The 15,778-nt window shown below is 40.2% G+C and overlaps 1 pseudogene; it reads left to right on the forward strand.

Moving 5' to 3' along the window:
• LOC125472111 overlaps positions 1-3,401 on the forward strand; it is a 66,270-nt pseudogene extending 62,869 nt beyond the window's left edge.
• The last annotated feature ends 12,377 nt before the right edge of the window (positions 3,402-15,778 follow it).

Here is a 15,778-nt window from a genome sequence, read left to right on the forward strand (position 1 = left end):
AATACTTCTACGAGGGGCTCCTACCAATTGAACGTCAAATGCTCGATGCCTTGGCAGGTGGAGCATTGGTGGACAAGACGCCCATGGCTGCCAAGGTCTTGATCGCTAACCGAGCGTTGAACGCTCAACAATACGAAGGAGTAGGCCAAAGAGGACCCCCGCGGCAGCAAGTTCATGAGGTAAGTTCCACACCCGACATTCATTCACAATTAGCTAATCTTACTTCCATTGTGTCTCAGATGGCCGAAGGCATGAGGATGCAAGGACCAATTGTATGCGGGGTGTGTTCTATCCAAGGGCATGCTTCTGAGAAGTGCCCACAACTCATAGAGAATGGTGGATGGGAAAGCGCAAATGCAATTGAATTTCAGGGCCAAAACCAACCAAGGAACGATTTGTATTCTAACACTTATAATCCAGGTTGGAGAGACCACCCGAACTTCAAGTGGAGGGAGCCTCAACAACCACCACAACAAGGAGGCTTTAGGCAACAACCCCCGGGCTTCTACAACAAGCCATACGCACCCACACAAGCACCTCCACAATCTGCCCAAACAAGTTCAGGTAACACTTTAGACAATGATACACTTCTTAAGTTACTAACGAATTTGTCTCAGGGGCAAGAAAATCAAGCCAAAGCCATGCAAAACCAAGATAAGTGGGTGGAGCAATTGGAGAAACAAATTGGGCAGATTGCAGATTTTGTAGGGAAGTTTCGTGAGCAAGGCCAACTTCCTAGTTCTACCATTCCAAACCCCAAGGGAGGCTTCGAAAGTGCAAAGGCCATACTCTTGAGAAGTGGAAAAGAAGTCGGGGCATGTCCTACACCATCAACATCAGGTCTTAACGAGGACGAAAAACTAAGGATCGAAGAGGAGGACTCAAGACAACCCACGGCAAAGGTGGAAACACCTTTGCCGCAAGCTTCAAATGACTCCAAATTGTCTAATTCGGCCAAAAAGGGTAAGAATGTGTCAAATTCAGTTTATACTAATGTTGTTCCTTCGAATGTGCCTTTTCCTAGTAGGTTCATGCAAACGAAGAAAGAAGAAGCTGAGAAGGACATCCTTGAGACATTTCGGAAAGTTCAAGTAAACATACCCCTTTTGGATGCAATCAAGCAAGTCCCGAGGTACGCCAAGTTCTTAAAGGAGCTTTGCAGCACGAGGAAGAGGATGTCGACCAAGGAAGTGGTAAAGGTAGGTGAAAATGTCTCCGCCATCTTGCAACGCAAACTACCCCCCAAATGCAAAGATCCGGGTAGTTTTACCATTCCTTGTGTGATAGGTAATACTCGTTTTGAATCTGCCATGCTAGACCTAGGTGCTTCTATAAATGTTATGCCATATTCAATTTATGCATCTATGAACCTAGGAGTATTGAAAAATGATGGTGTAATCATACAATTGGCCGATAGATCTAATGCCTATCCAAAGGGAGTTTTGGAAGATGTGTTAGTGCAGGTAAATCATTTAATCTTTCCGGCGGACTTCTATGTGCTCGAGATGGATGAATCTGACCATGCCCCTTCGTTGCCAATCCTACTTGGCCGGCCATTCATGAAGACGGCTCGGACAAAGATTGATGTGTTTAATGGAACGTTGTCCATGGAATTTGATGGGGAAGTTGTTAATTTTAGTCTTTCTGATTCTATTAAGTATCCTATTGAGGATCATTCATGTTCTTCCATTGATATAATTGACTCTTTAGCGCAGGGATATCTTGAAGATTTGAACGCCGATGCACTTGGAAATGTCATTACACGAAGCATGGAACTCAAAACCAAGGGAGGAGAGCTTTTGATAACCCACGGCACACACACTCCATTGCATGCCGTGCCTCCTATTGAGGAATGCCTTGAGTTGGTTGCTGCCCTAGAGTCACTGCCTAGGCATGAGGGTAAGTTTTCTAACTTTGAGTTAATTCCCATTTCGACTAATAAGTTGCTTCCATCCATAGTTCAGGCACCTCTCCTTGATCTCAAACCACTACCAAGCCATTTGAAGTACATTTTCTTGGGGGAAGAGGAGACATTACCGGCCATTATTTTTTCATCACTCATGGCACAAGAAGAGGAGAAACTAGTGCGTGTTTTGAAGGAGTTCAAATCTGCCCTAGGTTGGACTTTGGCCGATATCAAAGGTATTAGTCCTGCCACATACATGCATCACATATTTCTTGAGGAGGGGGCCAAACCAACTAGAGAGGCTCAACGCCGTCTTAACCCTCCGATGATGGAAGTAGTGAAGAAGGAGATAATCAAGCTCCTTGATTGTGGAGTGATTTACCCCATCTCCGATAGCCGTTGGGTTTCACCTATCCAATGTGTTCCCAAGAAATCTGGAGTGATGGTGGTGGAAAATGCGGAGAATGAGCTTGTGCCCACTAGAATCCAAACCGGTTGGCGCATATGCACTGATTATAGGAAGATAAACGCCACCACGAGGAAGGACCACTTCCCATTGCCGTTCCTAGATCAAATGCTTGAGAGGTTAGCGGGTCATTCATTTTATTGTTTTCTTGATGGATATTCTGGTTATAATCAAATTGTTATTGCCCCGGATGATCAAGAAAAGACTACTTTTACATGCCTCTTTGGTACATTTGCTTATCGTCGCATGCCATTTGGTTTATGTAATGCACCTGCCACATTTGAAAGATGCATGATGAGCATATTTTCAGATTATGTTGAGAAAATTATTGAGGTTTTTATGGATGATTTCAGTGTTTTTGGTAATTCATTTGATGGTTGTCTGAATAATCTTAGTTTGATTTTGAACCGTTATGTTGAAACAAACCTTGTGTTAAATTGGGAAAAATGTCACTTCATGGTTAAGCAAGGTATTGTTCTAGGACATATTATTTCTGAAAAAGGAATTGAAGTAGATAAATCTAAGGTAGACCTTGTTCGTCATTTACCCTCTCCAACTTCGGTTAGAGAGGTTCGTTCGTTTCTTGGTCATGCAGGTCTTTATAGGCGGTTCATAAAGGATTTCTCCAAGATTGCGCAACCACTATGCCGATTGCTTCAAAAAGAGGTGGTTTTCGAGTTCAACGAGGCGTGTGAGAAAGCATTCAACCACCTCAAAGAACTCCTCACCACGGCACCAATTATCACTCCGCCGGATTGGTCCATTCCCTTTGAGTTGATGTGTGATGCATCGGATTACGCCCTTGGAGCTGTTTTGGGCCAAAGGAAAAACAAACAGCCACATGTTATTTATTATGCTTCACGCACGTTAAATGATGCTCAATTGAATTATTCTACAACCGAAAAAGAACTTTTGGCGGTTGTATTTGCATTAGATAAGTTTAGATCATATCTCATAGGTACTAAAGTAATTGTTTTCACTGACCATGCAGCCTTGAAGTATCTTCTCACCAAAAAGGAGGCCAAACCAAGGCTCATTCGTTGGATGCTCCTACTTCAAGAATTCGACATTGAAATTAGGGACAAGAAGGGATGTGAAAACGTGGTGGCTGACCACCTAAGTCGAATGGTGCGTGAAGAAGAGGACCTTCCCATTTTAGAAACGTTTCCGGATGAACAACTTCTGTCCGTTGAGGTAAGTACTCCTTGGTATGCCGATTTGGTTAATTTTTTGGTGTCTAAGCAAGTTCCTAACACCTTAAGCAAGGCTCAACGTGATAAGTTAAAAAAGGATGCACGTTTTTATGTTTGGGACGACCCTTATTTGTGGAAAATATGCCCGGATCAGATTGTGCGTCGTTGTGTTCATGAATCTGAATTTAATTCCATTTTGAGTTTTTGCCATACATATGCATGTGGTGGACACTTTGGCACACAACGCACAGCGTTTAAGGTTCTTGAAAGTGGTTTTTATTGGCCTACATTGTTTAGAGATGCTAGGGCTTTTTGCTTAACATGTGATAGATGTCAAAAGACCGGAAGTTTAGGCCAAAGAGACCAAATACCGCAAACCCCAATCCTTGTTGTTGAAATCTTTGATGTTTGGGGTATTGATTTTATGGGTCCGTTCCCTATGTCTTTTGGTTTTACGTACATTTTAATTGCTGTTGATTATGTGTCAAAGTGGGTGGAAGCTAAAGCCACCCGAATTAACGATTCTAGAGTTGTTGCAGATTTTGTAAAATCTAACATTTTCTCTAGATTTGGGATGCCGCGAGTGCTCATAAGCGATGGTGGGTCACATTTTTGCAACCGCACCATTGCGGTGTTGCTCAAGAAGTACAACGTGTTGCATAAGGTTTCCACACCTTATCACCCCCAAACCAGTGGCCAAGCCGAAGTTTCAAATCGAGAAATCAAGCAAATCCTGGAAAAGACCGTTGGGCCGAATAGAAAAGATTGGAGCTTGCGTTTGGAGGATGCACTGTGGGCCTATCGAACGGCTTACAAAACGCCCATTGGTATGTCCCCATTTCGGCTAGTCTATGGCAAGCCGTGCCATCTACCCGTAGAGCTTGAGCATAAGGCACATTGGGCGGTCAAGACTTTCAATATGGATGTGGACACGGCTGGAAACCATAGGAAGCTACAATTGAGCGAGCTTGAAGAGATTAGGCATGAGGCGTATGAGAATGCCCGGATTTACAAGGAGAAGACCAAGGCCGTCCATGACAAGATGATTAGAGGCAAAACCTTCTCAATCGGGCAGAAAGTGTTGTTATTCAATTCCCGTCTTCGATTATTCCTCGGTAAGTTACGTTCTAAGTGGGTTGGTCCATTTGTTATCACTAATGTTTTTGTGCATGGTACAGTCCAAATACAAAGTTTGAAAACTGGACAAGAATTCAAGGTGAATGGCCATAGGTTGAAACCCTACTACGAGAACTTTGTTGAGCATGTTGTGGAGGAGATCCCATTGCATGCCGTGGGCTCCAATGGGGAATGAGCATAACGTCGTCTGGCTGCAAGATGTTAAAGCAAGCACTTCTTGGGAGGCAACCCATGCATTCAACAAGGAGAAGATGGAATTTACACTCCATAACCAGATTTGCGTCCCTAACCTCTTCTCTTTGTTATTTACATTCTGCCATGTTTGTGTGTTTGCTTGTGTTTAGTGTGATTTTAAGCTTGAAACATTGAGGACAATGTTTGATTTAAGTGTGGGGGGGGTAACTAAATGTGTTGATGCAAATTCGTGGGATTTTATCACCCATAACTTCCAATGTTGTTCCTTGCTGTTTTTAAGTGTTTTTAAACTATTTTAGAGTGTTTTAGTGTGTGTTGACTTAAAAATCTGAAAATCCCATAAAAATTTGAAAAATTGTTGTGAAAAACCCAAAAAGAGTTGTTTTTGTGTGTTTGTTTGTGTCGTAGGTCACCTTCCAACACAATGATGAGGATTTGGTTTTTAATTGCATGATGGTTAAAGAAAGTTACAAACATGGATGGACGTTTGATTTACTCTTTGGTTTATGTTTAGTTGTAGTTATAGTTTACGAATTCACATGTAATCATAAAGAAAAAATTAGTTTTTGTAACATGCTTGAAGGAATGAACTCAAACTAACGCTACATCCCGATGAGACTTGAGCCTAAACGTTTATTTAGAGAGTAATAATCTGTGCATCATTGTTTTCTAAAGTCGTTGCATGATCTCATTATTCTTTGCTTGGTTACTACTTAGAAGGCGTTTCATCACTTAGTTCCAAATGCTAGAACTCATGCCCATTTCATTCGCATGTTATTGATTTGCATATCACATATTCAAGATGAAGTTGTGTAGTGACCACCATCAAAGCCAAATAGCCATGTGCCCTTAACTCATTTTGTGTTTAAGTTTAACCCCATTGAGCCGTGTTAGCCATGTTCTTTGTTAACCCATATCATCCTCACCTAGCCTAGAATAGGACCATCCTTACCCTTGTTCTTGAAGCATAGTAAGCATGACTAAAAGTGACTTCCCTTTTATCAATGTGTTGTAGAAAATAAGTGTGGGGGAAGGAGTATTGATGTGAGTTTATGTGCCATAGGCACGGTTAGAAAAAAAAAAGAAAAAAAAAAGAGAAAAAAAAGAAAAAAAAGAAAAAAAGTGAAAAAAAAGTTAAAAAGAGTTGAAAAAAAAAAGTTCCAAAGTATTGTTTGTTGAAGAAAGGGCCCAAAACAATGAATTAGGCCCTAAGAGTTGTTTGAATCTTCCCTGTTTGTCTAAAAGTTGATTTCTGCATTCTAAGTGAATTCTAAGTCTCAATTTCATTACTTTGCTTGCTATTGCTTAAAGAACTGTTGTTTATCCCGACCTTTCCTTGTTAGCCAATACCCCAATCCCCGTTACAACCCTTGACTTCTATCTTGAGTGTTGTGCATTTCAATTGTGGAGTTTGAATTTGGTATGAGCATATGGTGTCACTGGTTCTCGCATCTAAGTAGTAGCATTCCATTCATGAGATCATATCTAAACACGTTTAATTACTCCAAAAATTGCGTTCTTTGTTATAACGTATGTGAGTACTAGTGTAGGGTGTGTAGTCAGATAATCTGAGTGAAAATTGAGTGCATAACTAGTGAGGAATTGAGGGAATTCTCAAGGGCATGTTACTACATTCAAAATGTGTTTTAATTGATTAAATGCGAACTAGTGAATGGTGACTATGATTAAGTATGTGCTTGAGGGGAAGGAAGACTAAAAGCTATGTGAGTAATGATCTTTGACATGTCATGTTTCATTGGAAATCCCTGAGGCAAACGTTGGAAGGTTTAGGTTATGTTTTGTTTGTTTTGTTTCGTCTTGTTTACTTTAGTTGTTTTGTTTTGCTCGAGGACTAGCAAAAGCTAAGTGTGGGGGAATTTGATAGGAGCATATTCATGCGACTTACTTAGCTTGTTCTCGTGCATTTATGTTGTGTTTACGTAGTTATTTTAGTGTTTAAGGCCACTTTTGTGTATTTTCAGATTATAAGGCCAAAGTGTGCAAGAAGATGCAAATTGGAGTCTTTTGGAGCGAAAGAGGAATGAATGAGTTGAAGACTTGAAGAAACGATGAATTCCTACTCCAACGATGAATTCCTACCAAAACGAGGATTCCTACTCAAACAAGGATTCCTACTTGAAGTAGGAAAGTTAACCCTAAGTTTCCCGTTTTGGTAACCTTTCCTAAACTTAAACGTCCGTATTTTCTAGCCACTTTGAAGGCCTTGTAGGCACTTTAGGACACAAAACCAAGGCCGTAGCCCAATTACACAACCTTGCCGTGCCTTAACCCTAGTTCCTTTCCCTTGCCGTGCAAGGGGGGGCACTTTTGTCCAATGTTGTGCACTTAAAACCTATTTCTTTCTCCTAACCTAACCCTAGCCGCACCCTTTAATCATTCCCTCTTTAATTTCTGATTTTATTTCCTAAATTCTAGAAGCCTTTGAATTTATTTTAGTTAATAAAAACAAGCTAGGGTTTTATTTCTGAAATCATGTATGTTTTAAACCTCTAGCCGCACCCTATTCTATTCATTCACACTTTTCATTCATTCACCAACATATCAGCCGCATCTCCCATCCATCATCCATAAACCCTAAGCCTTCTAGTTCTAATCTCAGCCGTACCCTTTAATTGAACCCTAGAGCCTTTTCATTCATTCATATATATTCTATTTTTCAGCCATTCACCCTAAGCCGTCACTACCATCAGCCACATTCTCTCCCATTCTCTCCCTTTTGCCGCAGCCACCATCACCCAAAACCATTCAATCCGTGCATTCCCCCACCATTCAATCCGTGCATTCCCCCTCCATTCCAGTCTTCCCCCATCCTTGCCGCAGCCACCATCCACACCTCCATACACCTTCCCATCACATTGCCGCACCACCAAACCTCCCTAAATCTATCCCCAACCCAAAATAACATCCAAATCATCCATACAACCTCTCTACCGCAGCAAGGAGAAGAAGAAAGAGGAGCTTAGACGCGCTGAAATCAAGTGGATTCGTTGGGCGTTCTAGGTGTAATCAAACCTTTGTTCTCTATGTTTAAATTCGATTTTATTTCTCTTTCTGTGAACATGAGAGGCTAAATCCCTAGTTAGCTAGGGGGTGATTCGAAACCATGTTTATGCTTGCAATATGAATTGATTACCTTTGGTTGGAATTTCGTGAATTGTGGATTCAATTTGTTTAGCTACTTGATTGATAACTTATTTGTGTATGTTTATTGAGAGTGCACGCTTAATTTTCATGCATGAATATGACGCTAGAATATAAGTGAGTTTCACCTAATAGTTATGAACTTATATTCACAAGTAGTGGAGGTTGCTTATAAACAATCGCGTTAAATGAATTCTTGGCACTAGTTTCATGCTCATCATAGTAACGAATGCCTCGTCAACACTTATAGTTTTCATGATGCTTAATGATCTTTGATTATATCTTTATTGTGCTTTTCACGTAAAGGACTTTTGGAGAATGTTTTGAATTGCGTACGCGCTGTCCCATCCAATTCGTTAACTTAAGGAGAACTTGACGGTTAATTTAAGCGGACCTAATTAACCCGGGGTGTTGAGTTTCATAATTTATCGAAAGACCAACTGAAAATCATCTTGTATGCAAGTGTAACATGTGTGGAGAAGAACCTTCTAGTTACCATTTCATCCATATTTTCATCACATTCATATTTACATTCTGCCCTTAATTACAATCTGTGCATTTAGTTTAATTTCTTAAAAACCTCAATCCCCCTTTACTTTAGTGTCCAATTTAGTTAGAAAGTGTCTTAGTTTGTGTTTCTAAGTGTTTTGATTCATTTTATTACCCAAATTCGTCCAAAGTAGTCAACGTGCTCAAAACTGCCCAAAATGTGTTTTTAAGGCAGTTTTGAGTGTTTTGGGTGCTGTTTGAGTCTTTTCGTTTGTTTTAGTGTTTTTATTGTTTAGTTTTGCATTCTTTGAGTCTAGTTTAGTGTTTTAAACTTTATTTTACGTTTTTGAGTCAGTTTCCAAGTGATTTTGCAATCCCTCCTAATCCCCGGTTAAGAACGATCCCTACTTATACATATACTACAACTGTCACAAGAGGGTTTTAATTTGTGTGCTTACTAAGTTCATGATTGGAGCATATTTAGGCAACTTAGTTGGCTTGTTCTTGTGCATTTACGTTGCTATTTCTTAGTTCTTTAAGTTTTTTAAGTTATTTTCGTATGTTTTCAGGTTCTAAGGGCTAAAGGAGCAAAGACGTGCATTTTGGAGCCTTTTGGAGCACTTTTGGGCTAAGGATGGATAGCTTATGCTTGGAGCCAAAGTGTTGGACGAAATTGAAGACTTAATTGAAGACCAAAGTGTTGGAACCTTGTTCCCTTTAGTTTTAGGACATTTAAACCTTTCCTATATCCTAGCCGCACCTTTGTCCTAACACTAGAGCATTAATCATTCACTTTTCATTATATAATTCAGCCACCATCATGCATATATTCCCACCCCCCTAGCTGTCTCTCCCTTTGATTAATCACCTAAGCCATGTTCAATCCTTAGCCGTGCATTCCATCAATTCCAGCACCTCCATTTCCACCATTGCCGTGCATAACATTCCAGCATTCCACTCCTTCATTTCAGCCACGCTTCCACATGCATTCATCATCATTCACCATAATCATTCCCTCACATGCTTTCCCAACAAATAATTCAGCCAACACATGCACCCATCACCTAACACAAATTCATTGCCGTGCATTTCATAGCCTTTCCAGCATTCCATTTCATTATTGCAGCCACTATTCACTCTTTAATCCACATGCATTCCCTCCTTAATCATTCTCTCACATTCTCTCACATGCATTCCCATTCTCTCCCCAAACACAAACACTTCCAGCTTTGCCGTGCATCACACTTCCATTTTCCATATTTTCCCCCATCCTGGCAGCAACACATCCACTCAATTCCAGCACATCCATTCACTCTTCATGATGGCAGCCACATTCTCTCCCTAGCTGTCATATTCCCTCTTTTAATCATTCATCCACCTATAAATAAACATCCATTGCAGCCACAAAGGATCATTCTCATTACCACAACAACAACAACAACAAAAACACATCCTGAAACTTCATTGCCGTGCACCCCACTTCCATTTCCAGCATCTTCTCTTCCATTTCCACCACTCCCCATCCCTCCAAAACAATACCCAACCATTCCCCAATCCATTCCACATACAAACACATCCCAAAACCTATCCTTAGACCTTGTGCCGCAACAAAGAGGAGGAGAAGGGCCTAAACGTTCATACAATTCAAGTTTGAGTTGTTGGAATTTTTAGGTGTTTTCTTTTCCTTGATTTCAATGATTAAATTTACTTATCTTTGTTTTGTACGTATGAGGAACTAAACCCCCCATTAGCTAGGGGGTGATTCGAAACCATGTTTATGCTTGCAATATGAATTGATTACCTTTGGTAGGAATTTCATGAGTTGTGGATTCAATTTGTTTAACTGTTTGATTAATAACTTATTTATGTATGTTTATTGAGAGTGCACGCTTAATTTTCATGCATGAATATGACGCTAAAATATAAGTGAGTTTCACCTAATTGTTATGAACTTATATTCACAAGTAGTGGAGGTTGCTTATAAACAATCGCGTTAAATGAATTCTTGGCACTAGTTTCATGCTCATCATAGTAACGAATGCCTCGTCAACACTTATGGTTTTCAAAGAACTTAATGATTCTTGCTTGTATCTCTATTATGCAATTCATGTAAGGAACTTGTGGGGAATGCTTTGGGTTGTCGTATGCAATCATCCAATTCATTAACTTAAGGAAAACTTGACGGTTAATTTAAGCGGACCTAATTAACCCGGGGTGTTGAGTTTCATAATTCATCGAAAGACCAACCGAAAATCATCTTGTATGCAAGTGTAACATGTGTGGAGAAGAACCTTCTAGCTAGCATTCATCCATATTTTCATCACATTCATATTTACATTCTACCCTTAATTACAATCTGTGCATTTTAGTTTAATTTCGTCAAAACCTCAATCCCCCCCATATTTTGTTTAGTCTTAATCTATCTTATTTTGTGTTTTTAAGTATTTGGAGTCTTGTGGACTTATTTTGAGTTTTCGTTAAGTGAATTAAGTGTTTAAAGATTAGTTTTATTTATTTGAGTCAAGTGTTTAGCACCCCTAGTTAATCCCCGGATAGAACGATCCCTACTTACATCATTACTACAATTGTCACAAATAGGGTTTAATTTGTGTGCATATAATGTTCGCATCAAATTTTGGCGCCGTTGCCGGGGATTAGCAAAGTTGCTAATCCCTTGTTTTGAGTCTTGTTTAAATTGTTTGGTTTCTATTTTGTTTTAATTTTTTTGCACCGTGTGTATGTGTTTTGTTTATGACCCGTAGCTCACAACCTGTTCGTGGGCATATCTCTGACTTTGACAGTGATTTTGAGAGGACTTTGAGACGAAGGAAGAAGCACCAAGAGTCTAATCCTCCTAGTCCCGAACCTGAAGTAGAAGAGCAAGAAGTTGAGGTTGAAGAGGAGGCCAAGGCAAGGTTTGAAGAGAAAGTACTGATAGGAGCATATTTAGGCGACTTACTTAGCTTGTTTTCGTGCATCTATGTTGGTAATTCATAGTTATTTTAGTCCTTTATGCTTCTTTTGTGTGTTTTCAGGTTCTAAGGGCTTAGGGAGCAAGAAAGTGCATTTTGAGGCTATTTGGGGCACTTTTGGGCATGGATTGGATAGCTTAATCATGGAGCAAAGAGGATGGACGAAATTGAAGCCTTGTATGCTCTTTGGGGACATCAAACAAAGGGCCTAGCCCAATCAAACAAATCCTTTGAGCCATGGAAAACCTCTAGCCCAATCAAACATATTATGCCATGCAAACCAACCTATTTTAGGCCCATTCTATGTACTTAAACCCTAGCCCTTTAAACTAGTCCATTTATCACTTATCACTTCCATTCACTTATCACTCACCACATATCATTCATTTATCACCACATATCATTCATTTATCACTTATCAAACCTTTCACTTATCACTTCCATTCACTTATCACTTATCATTTCCATTCACTTATCACTCACCACATATCATTCATTTATCACTTATCATACTCATAATCATCTACACATTTCAAACATATGCATTTCATCTCACATGCACACCCACCTCTTTCCAAACTAATTCACATGCATACCTATTCTTTAAATCAACACATGCATTCACACACATGCACATCATTCACTCACATTTCCACCATTCATTCTTTATTCCACAAACAAGTCACATGCATTTCCACCTTCCTACTTCATCATTTCACCACATTCTCCCTCTTTAACTCATTTCATTATTCATTCACTTTGCATTCATTCAATTCCACCCCACATGCACCCTTTATTCTTCATCATTGCAACCATGGCACATTTACACCAACAAAACAACTCCCATGCCATGGCCTACTCATATTCCCATTCCCTTTCCAACATCTCACATGCATTTCCACCTTCCTACTTCATCATTTCACCACATTTTCCCTTTTATTTCCACATGCAATTCTTCATCATTGCAACCACAAACACCTTAAACAAATAGCCATATACATCTCCACTCCTCCTATAAATACCCTTGCATTCATTCATTCAAAAATCATCTCATTCACAACACAACAACACACCACAAACACATTCCTTTCTCCCTTAGAATCCAAAAACCATCTTCCATTTCCACCAATCCTCATCCATTTCCATAATTCCCCAACACTTCCATCCCCCCAACCAACCTATCCTTAAACCTTGTGCTACAACAACGAGGAAGAGAAGAGTGCCTAAACGTTCATACAATTCAAGTTTTGAGTTGTTGGAATGTTTAGGTGTTTCTTTGATTTCAAAGTTTCATTTTAATTCTCTTTGTTTTGTACGTATGAGAAATGGAAGAAAAGAGTGCTTAAACGTTCATACAATTCAAAGTTTTGAGTTGTTGGAATGTTTAGGTGTTTCTTTGATTTCAAAGTTATGAGGAACTAAACCCCCTTTAGCTAGGGGGTAATTCGAAACTATGTTTATGTTTGTAATATGATTTGATTACTTTTAATTACATTTCATAAGTTGTGAATTCAATTTGTTTAACTGTTTGATTGATAACCTATTTATGTATGTTTATTAAGAATGAACGCTTAATTTTCATGCATGAATTTGACGCTAGAATATAAGTGAGTTTCACGTAATAGTTATGAACTTATATTCACAAGTAGTGGAGGTTGCTTATAAACAATCGTGTTAAACATATTCTTGGCATAAGTTTCATGCAATCATAGTAACGAATGCCTCGTCAACACTTATAGTTTTCATGATGCTTAATGATTCTTGCTTGTATCTCTATTATGCAATTCATGTAGGGAACTTGTGAGGAATGCTTTGGATTGTCGTATGCAATCATCCAATTCATTAACTTAAGGAAAACTTGACGGTTAATTTAAGCGGACCTAATTAACCCGGGGCGTTGAGAATTCATGGTTTATTGAAAAGCAATTAGACATCGTTTTGTATGCAAGTATAACATATGTGGAGATGAACCCCTTAGCTAGCTTCCCATCCATTCATTTCCGTCAAATCCATATTTACAATTTGTTTTGTTTCCAAGTTTCCATTTTTAGTTTAAAGTCGTCCAAATCCAATCCCCCTTTACTTTATTGTTCAATTTAGTTAGAAATCAATTTAGTTTGTGTTTTTAAAGCATTTTGAGTCTTTTGGTTTGTCTTAGTGTTTTAACGTTTAGTTTCACATTCTTTGAGTCTAGTTTAGTGTTTTATCTTGTTTTTACGTTTTTGAAGTCAAATCCAAGTGGTTAACAATCCCTCCTAATCCCCGGTCCAGAACGATCCCTACTTACATCCATACTACAATTGTCAAAAAGAGGGTTTAATTTGTGCGCGTATAATTCTCGCATCAAATTTTGGCGCCGTTGCCGGGGATTAGCAACTTTGCTAATCCCTTGGATTGTTTTATTTTCGTTTGTTTTTATTTTTCCAGATTCTTAAATTTGTTTTGTTTCTTGTTTTAGGTACTAGTTCATGACTCGGAGTTCTCATCCGATTCGTGAACATATCCTGGAGTGATTGGGTTCTTCGTCCGGCTGCAAGACGTAAAAGAAAGCGCTACTTGGGAGGCAACCCAATACAGTAAATAAAACTTTTGCTTGTTTATTGATTTTTTTCGATAAATTACAATTGTATCTAAACATGGCAGAAAGATGGAGCCTTTACAAAGGTTGAGTACGTGAGGCCCCACTACGTGGCAACACTCTCGGAGCAAGAGGCATCGGAGCAGGAGGCATCGGAACAGGAGGTCTCGGAGCAGAAGGCATTGGAGCAAGAGGCATCGGAGCGGAAGGCATAGGAGCGGGAGGCACCAAAGATAGATCATTCAAGGCCCCAAACCTTGGTGGAACGCTGGATGACCCAGGAAAGAGGTGCCTCTGGAAGAAAGCTGCAAGCCTTTGACGGTCATCAAGCTCGTCAAGTTTCCTCTTCATGCCTGACGAATAATTGTTGGCAAGCACGTGCAAACTTCGGTTCTCGTACTTAAGCTGTTTGATCTCCTGCTTAAGACTCTCCACCTCCGCCATCAAGGATTCAACCTGACGGGAGCGAGCAAGAAGGCGTTGGCCCATGTTAGACACAGAGCCAGCGCACTGAACACTCAGAGCCAGGGATTCTTGAACGGCCAACTCATCGGACCGTCCTGAAAGTAGCTGACTGTCTTTGGGAGTGAGGAGGTTCCGAGCCACTATCGTAGCCGTTGTGGGATCCGTCATCACAGAGTCCTCATCTGTAAGAGGGCCATGGGAAGATAAGAAAGACGGGCACCATACCTTACCCTGACGAGACGCGACCGGATCACTGCTTAGACTCAAATCTAAGCAAAGGTTCGATGGGTTGGATGAGCTAGCCATTGTTCACGAAGTTAAAAGAGAAGGGGTGGACGGAGTAGATTTTCAAAGGGCCGGAGACAAGTTTCAAGAATGGAAAATCTTCAGAGTGTGTAAGTTGGCGGTGATCGATAGCTCTATAAAAAGCCAAGGCAACGCGTCCACCGATTCAAAAAGCCGACAAGCGCAAAGTTCGGCGACGCTTTATCTGCTTTTCAGAAAACGCGTTCAACACGTGGAGGCCATCATCGCAACTACACGTCTTTAGCCGACAAGCGCAAAGTTTGGCGACGCTTTATCTGCTTTTCAGAAAACGTGTGCAGCTTTATCGAAGAGGCGTCTTCAAAGATCGAAGAGTCGTCACTATTCCAAAAAGCCGGATTTGCGGGATCGAAATGTTTGTCGACAAGGTAAAAGAACAGTATCACCACTTGCTATTGAATTCCCTATATATGTCGACCTTCATCTTTTATGGCAAGACAGAACTGAAGAAAATGACCAACTCTTCCTCACCTCTGAGGGCGCACTCCCAGCAAAGCCTTTCGAAATACTCCATTCTTTCTTCTTCCCCAAAGATGATACCAGATGCCTGGAGTACAGATGACCCAGGAGGAAACAGCACCACAAATACATGTGCTGATTCATTCACCGCTTCTTCAAAAGCAAAGGTATCTCATATCATCAAGGGCAAAAGCAAAGGTATCTCATATCATGCTCTTTCCCTGTCTTTTCCTTTGTCCTTGATATTACTTGCATGGCAAAGTGAAAGAAGCAATCAGCCGGCACTTGGAGTCTATCTGGACTCTATTCCCTGGTTGCTTACCTAGCTTTGCTGAGCTATCCTCTAACCCTCTTCAATACGAATTGGAGAGATTGAACAAAGAAACAGATAAGAGGAGGAAGCTCAGACCTTCGGGGGAGACCAAAGGAAGC

This window comes from the organism of the source record quoted next, unplaced genomic scaffold (genome assembly GCF_019419815.1).
Source record: "Pyrus x bretschneideri cultivar Hongxiangsu unplaced genomic scaffold, Pyrus_bretschneideri_v1 Contig64, whole genome shotgun sequence".
NCBI lineage: Eukaryota > Viridiplantae > Streptophyta > Magnoliopsida > Rosales > Rosaceae > Pyrus > Pyrus x bretschneideri.